The sequence below is a fragment of the Natator depressus genome, chromosome 1, assembly GCF_965152275.1.
Source record: "Natator depressus isolate rNatDep1 chromosome 1, rNatDep2.hap1, whole genome shotgun sequence".
Classification (NCBI taxonomy): domain Eukaryota; kingdom Metazoa; phylum Chordata; order Testudines; family Cheloniidae; genus Natator; species Natator depressus.
Window position 1 is genome coordinate 324,379,960 of NC_134234.1, and position 13,301 is coordinate 324,393,260.

General features: G+C 45.1%; 1 protein-coding gene across 3 annotated transcripts in view; it reads left to right on the top strand.

The window, feature by feature from the left end:
* Nucleotides 1-13,301, top strand: part of PHTF2 (putative homeodomain transcription factor 2) — a 183,031-nt gene that overhangs the window by 792 nt on the left and 168,938 nt on the right. The gene's annotated exons all lie outside the window — the stretch shown is intronic.

Sequence of the window (13,301 nt, forward strand, 5' to 3'; positions counted from 1 at the left end):
CATCCCTTCCACTCATTTGCCTTTTTTTTTTCATCCCCACTTCTGCATCTTCCTCACCCCAATGCTGACAGCCCCTCTATTCCAAGCTGCCCTTATGCTTGGATCTCCCTCTCAGAAACTGTTTGTTTGCCAGGCCACCTCCTTCCCCAAATTAGAAGTTCTCTCTAAAACTCCTCCTGACCTCTCTTCCATGAGAAGTGGAGGGGAAAGAGCGAACAGCTAAAATGAGCAAAATAATAAAACTGTCAAGTTGTGTAGCTGCCTTACTTTTGTTGTCCCTCTTCCCCCTTTGTCTATGACCCTCACTTACAACATTTTGTACATTTTAGTCTCCATGCTCTTTAGACTAAAGTTTATGGGGTTTTTTCATGTTTTATCAGGTGCCTACTGTACTTTTGGGTGCTTGAAAAATAATGGGGAGTTGAGAGTGCTGGTTTTTATTCCAAGCTCTGCCAGCATCTTGTTATGTGACCTTGAGTAAGTCGCTTAACCTCTCTCATCGTTAGATACCCACCTGAAATATGATTTACCTCCGAAGAGCGTTGTGAGGTTTAATTAATGTTTGTAAAGTGTTTTGAGGTCCTTTTGATAAAAAATGGTTGAAGATAATGTTAAGTATTCGTATTATTATTTTGGCATGGCATAGCTTTTTTTTTTTTTTTTTTTTTGGGGTCTCCACTCTCCAAAGAGTGATACAATTTGGCAGTTTGGAATGTGTCCTCAGTAATCTTCCCAATTTACTTCTTTATGCTGATTCTAGAAACCAGATGGCTGCATCTTTTGTTTCAACTAAGGCATCTCCTACGGATATAATCTGTTAATCCCAGTATGTGAAAGGCCACCATTTTTAGCTACATTTAGTGCAATTACTAAATGGCAGGTTATAGTCTCATTATGTATTACAATTCATTAATGCTCTGTATTTGCTGTTTTTGGTTTCCAGTATATGTCTCTCTTTGTGAGGAGCTGTATGCATTTGACTTTTTCTGCTGCTTTGGTGGGCTCTAGTGAACTGCTGTGTTTTGCTGCTTAATTTGTAGCTCCCTGGAAAGGATTATCCTTTTCTCAACAAGTTTATGTTTGTTTCTGTAAAGTGTTCAGGAACTGATGTGTGTAAGATATAAAACATTTATTTTAGTTTTAAGTTTTGTTTTGTTTCTATGGCTCCTATACAGTCTTTGCAAACTACTTCAGTGCTAAAAGGGAAAACAAAGGATACTGTTTGGAAATGATACATTTTAAGATCCTGATTCCATATTTGAAATGGAATTTTCATGTAAGTAGGGTTTTTGTTGCAGTGTGTTTTTGGTACCAACATATTTATTACTCTAAATATAAACGTTACTACTAATAAAATGTGAGTTTGAGTCATCTGAGCGGCAACTTTGAATTCATGAAAGACTTACTCAATGTGGATTTGTAGGAAAAAATGAATTATACTGTACATAACTTTTAAAAAAAATTATTCCAGTAACGTAACATTATAAGCTATTTCTACTCTAGAAAAAGGCCCAGTGCTAGAATAGTTGAAATGTTTCAATAAGTTCACAAATGCATGGGGAAATACTAATGATATTGGGCATGGACATATAGTATAGTTGAATTAAGAGACCTTGTTCATTTTGATGGAGCAAGAGAGCTTATTCCTACACACCCAGCAGGGTGGGGCAGCTCTTGGAGCCAAACAACGCTGTTCCTGTACTGACTGGAAGGGGTCACTGGAAAGTCCTCATTCCTGAGAGTAGAATGTATTCTAAATAGGTTTAGAAGAATTAGATTGTTATCAGTAAATGTTCGTAAACTATCATTTCACCTCCCACACAAACCAACTAAAAATGTATACATCAATAATAATTTAAAATTTGCAGGTAGGCAGAGTAAGAAAAATGCTCCTTGAGAACTTATTAGAGTTTGATTTAAGGATATTTACTTAGTATATTTTGACATGTGATGTTGATAATTTGTGTTTTAATGGTTCTCCTTCAAGTGATTGTGCACATTAGATTCCACTTTAGTGCACTAGACTTGCACAGACCTAAAGTGGGAGATTCTTGCCAGCAGTATGTCTAGGTGGTACATGAGCCCAGCCAAGGCTGTAAAGTGGGTGTGTCCAGAGCTATCCTCTCGCTTCCTTCTCATGGCCTGTGGCAAGAGTCTGAGCTCCCCATAGCTTTGCAGTTCAGCCAGCTTTCTAAAAATCTTTTTGCAAATAGTTGTTTATACTCGGGTTAGTTTAATTAGCATTAGGTTAGCTAGTTTAGTTTTAAAGTAAATCCTGGTGGTTAATTATGAAGAAATCCCTGGGTTTCAAACAATGTGCTACATGCAGGGCTGTGTTCCCTGTCCTGAATAGATAAGAAAGGTGTGTGTTCTGCTTAGGGGAAGGGCATATGAGGGACAGATGCCCAATTTGTACCTCCTTGCCCACTACAATAAAAAAGCAGACAGACTGTTGTTCAGTGGTCCATCTAATGGACATGATCAGACCTGTGTGTCCAGTATCAGAACTGGACCCTAACTTTAAACCGATAGATTCTGTATCAGGAGTGCCCCTCCTCTAGCACAAGACTTTAAGCACAACTTGGATGAGAAACATTGTTCTTCGTATGCTTCTGCTGTCTCATCTAAGTGTTCTTATCCTGAGAAGCATTCAAAAGTCTACATCCTCACCAAAGAAATTGTACAGTAAGTCTTCTGGAACTGGTTCAGCACATCAAAAGCACAAGAGCACGTTGGCTCTCTCTGAGGCAGTGCTGTTGACTCTGGCACTGTGAAGTCTGGCGTTTTCACATGTCTCAATCTGAAGTGATGAAAAAGGCCCTATTTTGGCATTATTGATGTACCAAACTCTTTCACTACAGTCCCCACCTCTGTTGGTGCCTTTAACTCCTCATGTCTTTGTCTTGGAAGAGATTTGATGTCTCCCTCTACTGGACTCTGCAGGACTATTGGCTATGTCAGTACATCCAAAGCTAACAGCATTATTGTTTGTTCTGTGCAATCAGAACACTTAGCACCTCCGTGCAGTCATGTTGCTCAGCACTGCTGTAACAACCAGCAACATCAATATGGTCTGCACCCATCAGTGCAAGAGAGGGTTACTTACCTTGTGCATTAACTGAGGTTCTTCAAAATGTGTGTCCTGGTGGGTGCTCCACTTTGGGTGATGGTGCGTCCCGGTGCTGTTAATCGGAGATTTTCGGTAACAGTGCCTGGTGAGGCCATGCATGTGCAATAGCTGTCTCGTGGTGTCGTTGCAGTCTCGTTCAGTGTGCACACTGCCTGACCCCCTATGGTTCCTTCTCAACCGTCCTCGACTGAAGACGGAGCTTGGGGTAGTGCGTCAGCGTCTACCCCTAGAGATAGCAAAATAGTTAGTTGTTCGCTTCAGTTTAACTTTCCTTAGATAAGTAGTTAGTGTTATATAAAAAAAAATTTACTTAGTTTTTTCTGTGTTCCCCCGTTCCCTGCTTCCTGTGGAGCACAAAACTCAAAGTTCTTGGTCCACCTGGGACTTTACTTTGATCACGCCAGGCTCCCCTGGTGTAAAAAAATGCGGCTCTTGCAAAGAAGCTATGCTGTGCTCTGATGGGCACTCTCTCTGTGTGAGATGCCTCACAGAGATGCACATACCATCCGAGTGTGTCCGCTGTAGCAACCTGAAGGTGAGACCGACTGGGATCTCCACCTCAAAAAATGATCCTAATGGAAAAATCACTTCAACCTGAATCAGAGAGGGACACCCCAAAACCTTCTCCTTAGTGCTCTCCAACTAGGTCTAAACCAACCACGAAGGAGATATCCGAGGAACCAGAGGAAGAACCCGCTCCTAAGAAAGTATCCCTTGAACATAATTCTTTTTCTTCTCTTGATGAAGCCATCGTGCCATCTCCGCCCATCCTGGCTGATGACTTTAAGCAATTCCAGGAGTTATTCAAACGCATAGTGATTAGCCAGGACCTCCCACTTGAAGTCCAAGAAAATCAACATAAACTGTTAAAAATCTTGCAACCATCTACTTCCTCAAAAATAGCCCTATTCATAAATGATGCTATTCTAAACCCAGCAGAAACGGTGTGGCAGACCCCAGCCACCGCCTCTCCCCCCCAACATGCAAAAGGGTGGACCAAAAATATTATGTTCCAGCCAAAGGAATGGACTTCCCGTTTGTCCATCCACAACCAAATTCTTTAGTGGTTGAAGCTGCTAACCACAGGACCAAACAAACTCAACACTGATGTACATCACAGGACAAAGACCATAAGCAACTGGACCTTTTGGGCCGCAAGGTCTACACCTCCCCGACATTGTAATTCCGGATTGCCGACTACAGTGCCCTTGTGGCTAAATATGATTTAGACAATTATGGAAAACTCTTCGAGTTTACTGCGGAGATCCCTGAAGACAGAGCACAATTCAAATCCATGCTTATTGAGGTACAGCTGGTCACAAGCATGGCCCTACAGGCCTCCCTGGATGTCGCCAGTAATGTGGTCCGTACCACGGCCACAGCTATAGTGATGCGCAGAGCCTCCTGGCTACTGTCATCCGGCATAGTGAAAGAGCTACAAGTAAAGGTAGAGGACTTACCTTTCAATAAGGAAAAACTTTTTTCAGAAAAAACTGAAGTTCTTCACACCATGAGAGACTTTCGCGTGACTCTTCGTATGCTCGGCATCTATATGCTGCCCCCTAAAAAGAAGCGGTACTAACTCTACCAACGAACCAGGGATACTCAATATACCTGCCCTCAATCCAGACCATCCGAGGCGGGCAGGTACAGAAATAGACCACCTTGACGCTGGCAGACACAACCACAACCAGCGGTGTCTCAACCTTCAGGGAACAAACCACAGTTTTGAAGGTCTGATCAAGGGTCTGAATGACTTCCCCTTGACACCAGCCCTTACCTTCCCATTTGGTCACCACCTGCACCACTGCCAGGCATGGGAGTGCATAACCCAAGACCACTGGGTCTCAGAAATAATACAGTCGGGCTATTCTATCCCTTTTACTTCTTGTCCCCCTACCTTACCCTCCTCTCCAACACTCTTCAGGCACCCTTCTAATGAACACCTCTTAAGATTGGAAGTAGATAGTCTATGACAGCTAGTTGCCGTGGAACTAGTATCAGTACAAACACCCTTCCCTCTGTATTGTGGTGTTTCCTGACCCAGAAGAAAAGTGGTGGATGGTGCCCAATACTAGACCTACGAAAACTCAACAAATTCGTATGCTCCCAAAAATTCAAGATGGTCATTTTAGGCATAATAATCCTAGCGCTGGAACAGGGGGGCTAGTTTTTAGCCCTCGACCTATAAGATGCATATTTCCACATTACAATACATCCATCTCACAGACTATTCCTCCAATTCACAGTGGGACACAAGTGTGTCTACTTCATGCCAGATTCCTGGCCATCAAACATCTCAGACACTGTCTCCATCTGCCCACGAACTGAGGCAAGGACCTGTCTACAACTACTAGGACACGTGGCCACCACCACATGCCAGGTTACACATGCAGTGTCTCCAGGGCTGGCTGAGTTCAGTATACAAACACAGCCTGAATATGATGGTAACACCACCTCTTGATGTTCTAACATCTCTACAGTGGTGGACAAGCCCTGGAAACCTCTGTGTAGGCATGCCTTTTCACCACAGAGCATCTTCAATCATAATCACAGCAGATGCCTCCCTGCATGGCAGGGGGGCACACCTGGACCACCTCACAGTACAAGGCAGGTGGTCTCCATCAGGGAGATGCCTTCACATAAACTTGCTAAAACTCAAAGCAGTAAGGAACGCATGTCTCCACTTTGTACAACTCATAAGGAACTAATCAATTCGTGTGATAACTGACAATGTCGCATGCACGTTCTAAGTCAACAGACAAGGGGAGCCTGATCTCACTCCCTATGCACCGAAGCCATGAGACTATGGGACTGGTGTATCCAACACCACATCGATTTTTCAGCTTCCTACCATCCAGGATGCCAAAACACCACCGTTGACAAACTAAGCAGAAGGCTCTCACAGGAGTACGAATGGGAGTTGAATCCTACAGTCTTACAACAGATATTCCATCAATGGGGGTTTCCATCCATCAATTTATTCGCCACAGTGCAGAACCACAAATGACCTCTGTTCCAGGGCAGGACTCAGTCCCTGATTGCTAGGAGATGCTTTCCTAATCCAGTGGGACAAGACACTTGTGTGCATTCTTGCCAATCCCTCTGATACACAGTCCGTCGCAAGATATAGGATGACAAGGCCAAGATCATTATGATTGCCCCAGTGTGGGCCAGACAAACCTGGTACCCTTACCTGCTGCGTATGTCAGTTTGTTCTCTGCGGACTCTTCCGAGGAGACCAGACCTCCTGTCATAAGCCAATGGCCAGATACTCCATTTGAAAGCATTTTTTTTCCCATGGTTCCGTTTGCATGAGTTAACCTGTTCAACAACATGTGTTTGACTTGTGTCAAACAGCAGATGTGAATCCACACACAGTACTTACCCACAACAATGGAAATGTTTTTCTATATGGAGTCTTACCAAACAGCTCACTCCCTGCACCATGCCACTACCAATGATGCTAGAGTACCTTTTTAGAGCTGAAGAACAAGAACTCAGGACTGCCCTTAAGCTCTATCAAGGTACACCTCATGGCAATTAACACCTTCCACGACAAGATTGATGGATTCTTGACATTTACACATCTGACTACAAAACGCTTTCTGGCTGGCCTCCAGAATCTTTACCCTGAAGTACACTCACCCACATAGGATCTGAACTTAGTGCTCAAGGGACTAATGAGACCCCTCTTCAAGTCACTGGCTACCTGCTTATTACTACACATGTCTATTAAGGTAACATTCCAGGTGGTTATCACATCTGCTAGAAGGGTTAGAGAGATTAGCGCACTAATGGCCAATCCACCCTACACAACCTTTTTCAAGGACAAGGTCATGCTGCGACCTTATCTGAAATTCCTCCCCAAAGTGACGTCAACCTTCCACATCACCAACCTATTAATCTCCCTACATTTTACCCTAAACTGCACAAAATCTCACAGGAAGCATCACTGCACACCTTGGATGTCCGAAGGGCTATAGCCTTCTACCTAGACAGAATGAAACCTTTCCGTAAATCCATAAGGCTGTTTTGGATCATTCAGTAGTCAAGACAAATATCCAAACAGCGGCTTTCTAAGTGAATATCTAACTGCATTAGCTTATGCTACCACACGCATAAGAGAGAACCCCCAGCGGGATCGGATCAGATCAGATCCCATTCTGCTCAGGCTATGGCAACATCTGTGGCATTTCTGCACAATGTACCCATTTTGGAAATTTGTAGCGCCACCACAGGGCATCAAAACATACTTTTGTCAATCACTATGCCATTACACAGGACTCCAGGGCAGATGCCATATTAGGCCTTATGGTCCTCTCCACTTCTACTATGCACATAACTCAAGTCCCCTCAACCATAAGGGGTACTGCTCTACATTCACCTGAAGTGGAGCCCCCCCCCCCCCCAGGGACAGCACTCAAAGAAGAAGAGAGGGCTACTTACCTTGTGCAGTGGCTGAGGTTTTTCGAGATGTGTCCCCCTGTGGGTGCTCCACTACTCACCCTCCTCCCCTCTGCTTTGGTGTTCGAAACTAGGACACTACAGTAGAGAAGGAACTGAGGGGGTCTGGTTGTGTGTGCGCTGAACGAGACTCCAACAGCGCCACAAGGCAGTTACTGCACGTGCGTGGCCCAACCAGGCACTGCAACCGAAAATTTCCGTACAATCAACATGGTCTGTACTGTCAATGCAATTAGTACTAATCAGTGAGGCTAATGCTGTTGAAGCAGTCTACTGTGCTAACATGGCTGGCACTGTCAGAACCTTTGATGCTGTCTCTCCATTCTCTTAGGCTGATTGTTGGCACCAGGAGCTCCCCTGGTACAGTTGGCACTGATTGTATCCTTGGCATTTTGGCCACCTTATCCAGTACCATCTATTGATTATAGGGAGTCTCCTTTACTGATACCTCCTTCAACCTCAGTGGGCCAAGTGTGCCCTCCACACACATCTGCATCAGCAGTCTGGCATCACGACAGTGACTTGGTACCTAGAAAATAGTGGTCTTATAAGGAAGCCACTGTATGGTGCCCTTTTCCATGGGTGACCCAGGCTTTACTGGTCATGGGTGGTCAAAGAGAATTTGGATGTTTGTCAGTGTCCCATGCTGAAAAGAGAGTTCCTTCTCAACTTTGAGAAGCCCCTGAACGAGTTCCTTAACCAGTCCTTCCGCTGTCCAGGTTGGACCTTTTATTGAGAGAGGAGAAATGTCCCTCCATATCTTGTCACTGTCTGTGGATGATATATTCATGCCTGAGTGTCTCTCTCCTCCCCCAGAGAATTACAAGCTGTTTCAGGATTTGATGAGACGAGTGGCCAGTTCTCTGGGAATTCAGATAACAGAGAATCGGCAAACCATCCTTTACATTTTACAGATCCCAGCTCTGAGAAGGGGTGCCCTTCCAATTAATGAGGCTTTTGTGGAGCTGTCAAACTCTGGCAGACCCTAGCATCCATTCCACTGACTGCCAAGAGAGTGGATAGACATCAAGTCCCCCAGAAGGACTTTGATTACTTCTTCACTCATGCCAATCCCAGTTCAGTGATCACAGCCGCAATTGAACGCTTGTGCCCGTCACACCCTAAATTCGTCCTAAAGACAAGGAGCATGAGAGACTCGGCCTCTGTGGCAGAAAGGTTTATTCCACATCAAAAGAAGGTGGCAAATTATCAAGCTGTCTTGCCCAAGTATAATTTTAATTTCTCTGCAATTGCTAAATTTGTGGACAAACTACCAGAAGACTAGAGAGAGCAGTGTATGTCTGAAGTCTCTGAAGGACACTTTGTGCAAGGATTTTGCTCCAGGCAACAACTGATTCAGTGGATATGGCTGCATGATTCATGGCCTTTGGAATTGATGTAAGATGTTCCTCCTCGCTCCAGGCGTCAGGAATTCCAAAAGAGCTGCAAAACTCAATTGAAAATCTGCCATTTGAGGGCTCTAGGTTATTCTCTGAATTTTTTACCCTCTCCTTTTTGCTATTAGTTTAATGTCCTCCTGACTACTCAGGCAGGCCTGTCCCTGAGGAGCTTGTTTCCCCTTCTACTGAGGTGGAGGCCATCTAAATTATACAGCTCTTTCCCTACAGAAGGAGGACCAATGTTCCATCAAACCAAAATCCTCCTCCACTTATTTAGCCAGCAGTTCATTTCCAGAATCTCCTGCCTTCTGTCTTCCTATGATACAAGCACCAGAATTGTCTGGTCTCTGGGGTTTTACATAGACCCTAACGGGATGCGAACTAGTTACAGTGCCATTCTCCTGAGCAGACACAAACTTAGGGCCATTCCCTTTCTGGGCTTTAGCTGAATCCAGAACCAGCTCTGAGACAACTGCACTACCCTCAACCATCACAGGCTGAAAGGCCCCTTCTGTCTGCTCCACAGACAAAGAAGAGCCGGACACCCTTTCTCCTTTACCAGACACACAGCTTGGGATCTCATTCCCCTTGTCCCAGCACACAAGGCTGGTCACAGACAACTGCTTGGAGATCAGGGTAGCTCCCTCCATAGGCAAGTCAATACCCCTGACAGACACAGGCACATTTCCTTCACTGTCACAATTCTCCACCCAGGTAATAGGTAAGGTACAGGGACACTCATCTTCCACTCTCCTCGCCTTCCCACACTGCTGACTAGACACAGCCATCAGTTCACAAGGCTGCCTAGGCTCATCCACAGTTTCCTTACCAAGCACCTTGCCACTCCCAACAGATCACCTGCCCTGCCTGTGTCTCCCCCCCACTCAGCTGGGGTCTCAGCTCCCACTGGGCTCAGCGCTGCCCTTGCTGTCCTAGTCGGGGTAGGCAGCGAGCTCCCTGCTTTCCTCACTGCATCAGAGACAGCCTGAGCTCCCTCTCCAATGTGCAAGGGGGGCGGGGAGCCCCAGGGGTCTTGTTGCAGGCAGGCAGGTAGCATAAGCTGAGCAGCTCCTCCCCCCTGCCAGCCAGGTCATCTGCATTTTCACTGATCATTTCTCTCTCCACCAATTTGGTTCCCTGGATTCAGATTCAAACCCTTGGCAGTTATCGGAGCAGGGCCTGGATCCTGTCCCAAAGAGACAGTCGCCCCACAACAGGGTCTCGCAGCTGGTATCCTGGAGCACCCCAACAGCTAGCCAGCCCGACCCCTCCTGGGTCTGCACAGGAGACATAGGCAGGGTGAGGGCTTCATCCCTGGGACCCTCACCCAGCTCACACAGCCCCTCAGCATCTGAGGCTGCACCATCCAGGGCCTGACAACAGTTCTCTCTGTCCCAGGATCTCGCCACCCCAGGAATGTCTCCCCATTGACCATCACCTTCTGCTCCCACTGGAGGTCCGAGGGGCCTGGCCCCAGGAAACTCCACACAGACATATAGGTTGGGGTCAGGAGTGGGAGCCTGTCCACCTCTCCACCCATCTGGCTGACAGAGTCTTGTGGGAAAGGAAGAATCTCAGAGAAGATGATTGGACATTCCTCTTTCATATGTTTCCAAGTTCCCTGAAGTCATCTATTATCTGTAAAATGCCCCGCAATGAAATATCTGTAGTGCTGATATGAACTATCACCAATGGATCCTTGCCCGTCGACTTTAGAAGCTCTTCCAATCTTAGAGTGAGGTCTTGTATCTTGGGTCCAGGAAGGCAGCACACTGTCCTCTTTGTCTGCCTGTCCCTTGCAGAATGTTCTTTTGCATACATGCACAAGTGCTTAGATCCCAAGACCTGGTGGTTACAACCCTATTTCAGTGGGGGTTCCTTTTCTAGACCCAGAACTGACAATGACATTTTTAACACGTGTCCAGGACAGATTGGGGTGCCCATTTTAGTACACTGAAGGCATAAGTTCATTGGTAATGCTAAGAAGTCTCGCTTCACACAAACATGCTGGAGCTGCAGGTGATTCGCTGAGCAAGTGAGATGTTTATGCCCACTCTCAGAAATTGGGTAGTGCCATGTGTGTGAGATCCAATTGGTTATGTCAGGAAGCTCTCCATCGTTGGAACATATGGATTAGGAATTGCGTGTCTGTTTAAAAGCCTTCCATCTCCTGGGAGAGAAAAACACCATTGTTAAAACCTGCTGAGGGAGTCATGTGGACCATCATGAGTGGTCCATCGGAAAAAGACATACTCCTTCTGATTTTTCAGCAGTGGGGAACCCCATTAATAGATTGACCATGATAGATCTCAGCAACAAATGCAAGAAGTTTTGCTCATGGGCAAGTCCACGGCTGGTTCAGTCATAGTCCCCATTTTCTCCCATGGTCTGGTTGGCTACTTATATACATTCTCTCAACCCCAGGGTAATCGGGAAGCTAAGACAAGATAAAGCAACATTGATTTTAATAGCTTCATCTTGGCCAAGACTATGCTGCATCGAGTCTCCATCAGCCCTCCAGTAATGTTACCTCTCATCAAGGATCTCCTATTTCAGAACCAGTGTCAGTCACTGCACCCAAACCTTCGGTCTCTCCTTCAGGTTCTTACTGCATGGATGATGTTTGGCTAAATGATCATGAGAAACTTTGCTCTACAGATGTTCAGGAAAGATTCCACTAGGGCCACCTATGCTGCAAAGTGGAAAAGATTTTTCTCTTTGGGAGCCATCTCATCTAGTCTAATATAAGACTAATGTGCTACTGCATGGACATTAGCCATATACTAGATTACTTATTGCATGTGGAATCATTTGGCCTCTTGATTAGCTCTCTAAGGGTTCATCTGGGGTCTGTATCTGTGGCTTTCCCACTGATAGAGGGTGTTTGTTTTTTTTCTCACCCTCTGGTGTTCAGTTTTCTGAAAGACTTAGTCTCTATCATCCAGTACTAGTGTGGGATCTTAACCTGTCCTGTCCAGATTAATGGTGTCTCTTTTAGAACCCCTGGAGACTACACCTTTGTCTCGGCTATCTATGAAAACTGAGTTTCTGGTAGCAGTTGCTTCTGCCGGAAGAGTTTCAGAGCTCCAGGCTCTACTAACTGACCCTTCCTATATGGTCTTTTATAAGGATAAGCTTTCTCTCAGTCCGCATCCTAAATTCATACCAAAGGTGGTGTGAGCTTTCCACATGAACTCATCTCTTTCAGCTTCCAGCCTTCTTTCCAAAACCATACTCATGTAAAGCAGAGGGAAAGCTTAACACCTTACGTATGTATTGTGCTTTGGCATTCTATATCAACTGTACTAAGTTGTTCAAAGCCTCTACCGGGCTATTTGCATGTTATGCTTGATAAATTAAAGGAGAACCAGTAGCAGCTCAGCGTATCTCAACTGTCTCTCTAACTTTATCAAACTGTTGTTTTGAACTTGTGACAGTCACTCCTCCACCGAGAATAATGGCTCAGTCTGCTTCTTCAACCTTTCTGAGTAACCATCCTTTTATGGACATTTGTAAAGCAGCAATGTGGTCGTCTTCTGTGCATACGTTTTCAAGATGTTTTGCTATCACTCAGACCTCTTGAGACAATGCCAGTTTCAGCAAATTGGTGCTTCAGATCTGAAGTTCTACCACCTGTTTGGGAACTGCTACAGAGTCATCTAAAGTGGAATGTAAGATTTACAATCCACTCAGAGAAAGTTTCTCTCTTGCAGTAACCGTTCTTTGAGATATGTTGTGCACATATACATTCCACAACTCTCCCACCTTCCACACTATTTCAGACAATGTTTCAGAAGTGGCGAGATGGGACACAGAGGGAGGTGGCAGATATGTCCCCCACTTATGCCCTCAGCTGGGCACACAAAGAGAGATGAAGTGTGTGCCCTGCCTAGTGGTACGGCTGGCAAGAGTCTCCTACTTGAGTCCCCTGGGCGTGCACACTCCACTTTAGATGTGTATCTGTGCACAGCACATCTCAAATAACATTATTGCAGGTGAATAATCAAAAGTTTTAATGTCTTTAATCTCAATGTCTAGTGTCATGAAACAGTTGTCTGACCCCCTATCGTTTGACCCCCTTAATAATTTCCTGCAATTGTAAATCTTCAAAAAATCTGAGAAAAATTAAGTTTTGTCAAAATTATAGAAAATAAAAATCATTGTGCCAAACCTAATTTTAAGCACCAACATGTTTTTAGCATCATCCTCTGTTCTCCTGTAAACTTCTGAAATTTAAAAGAACATGGATTCTTGTGCTTATCTCTGGCGTTCCCATCTGAGTGAGAATACTGCAATTCACAAGT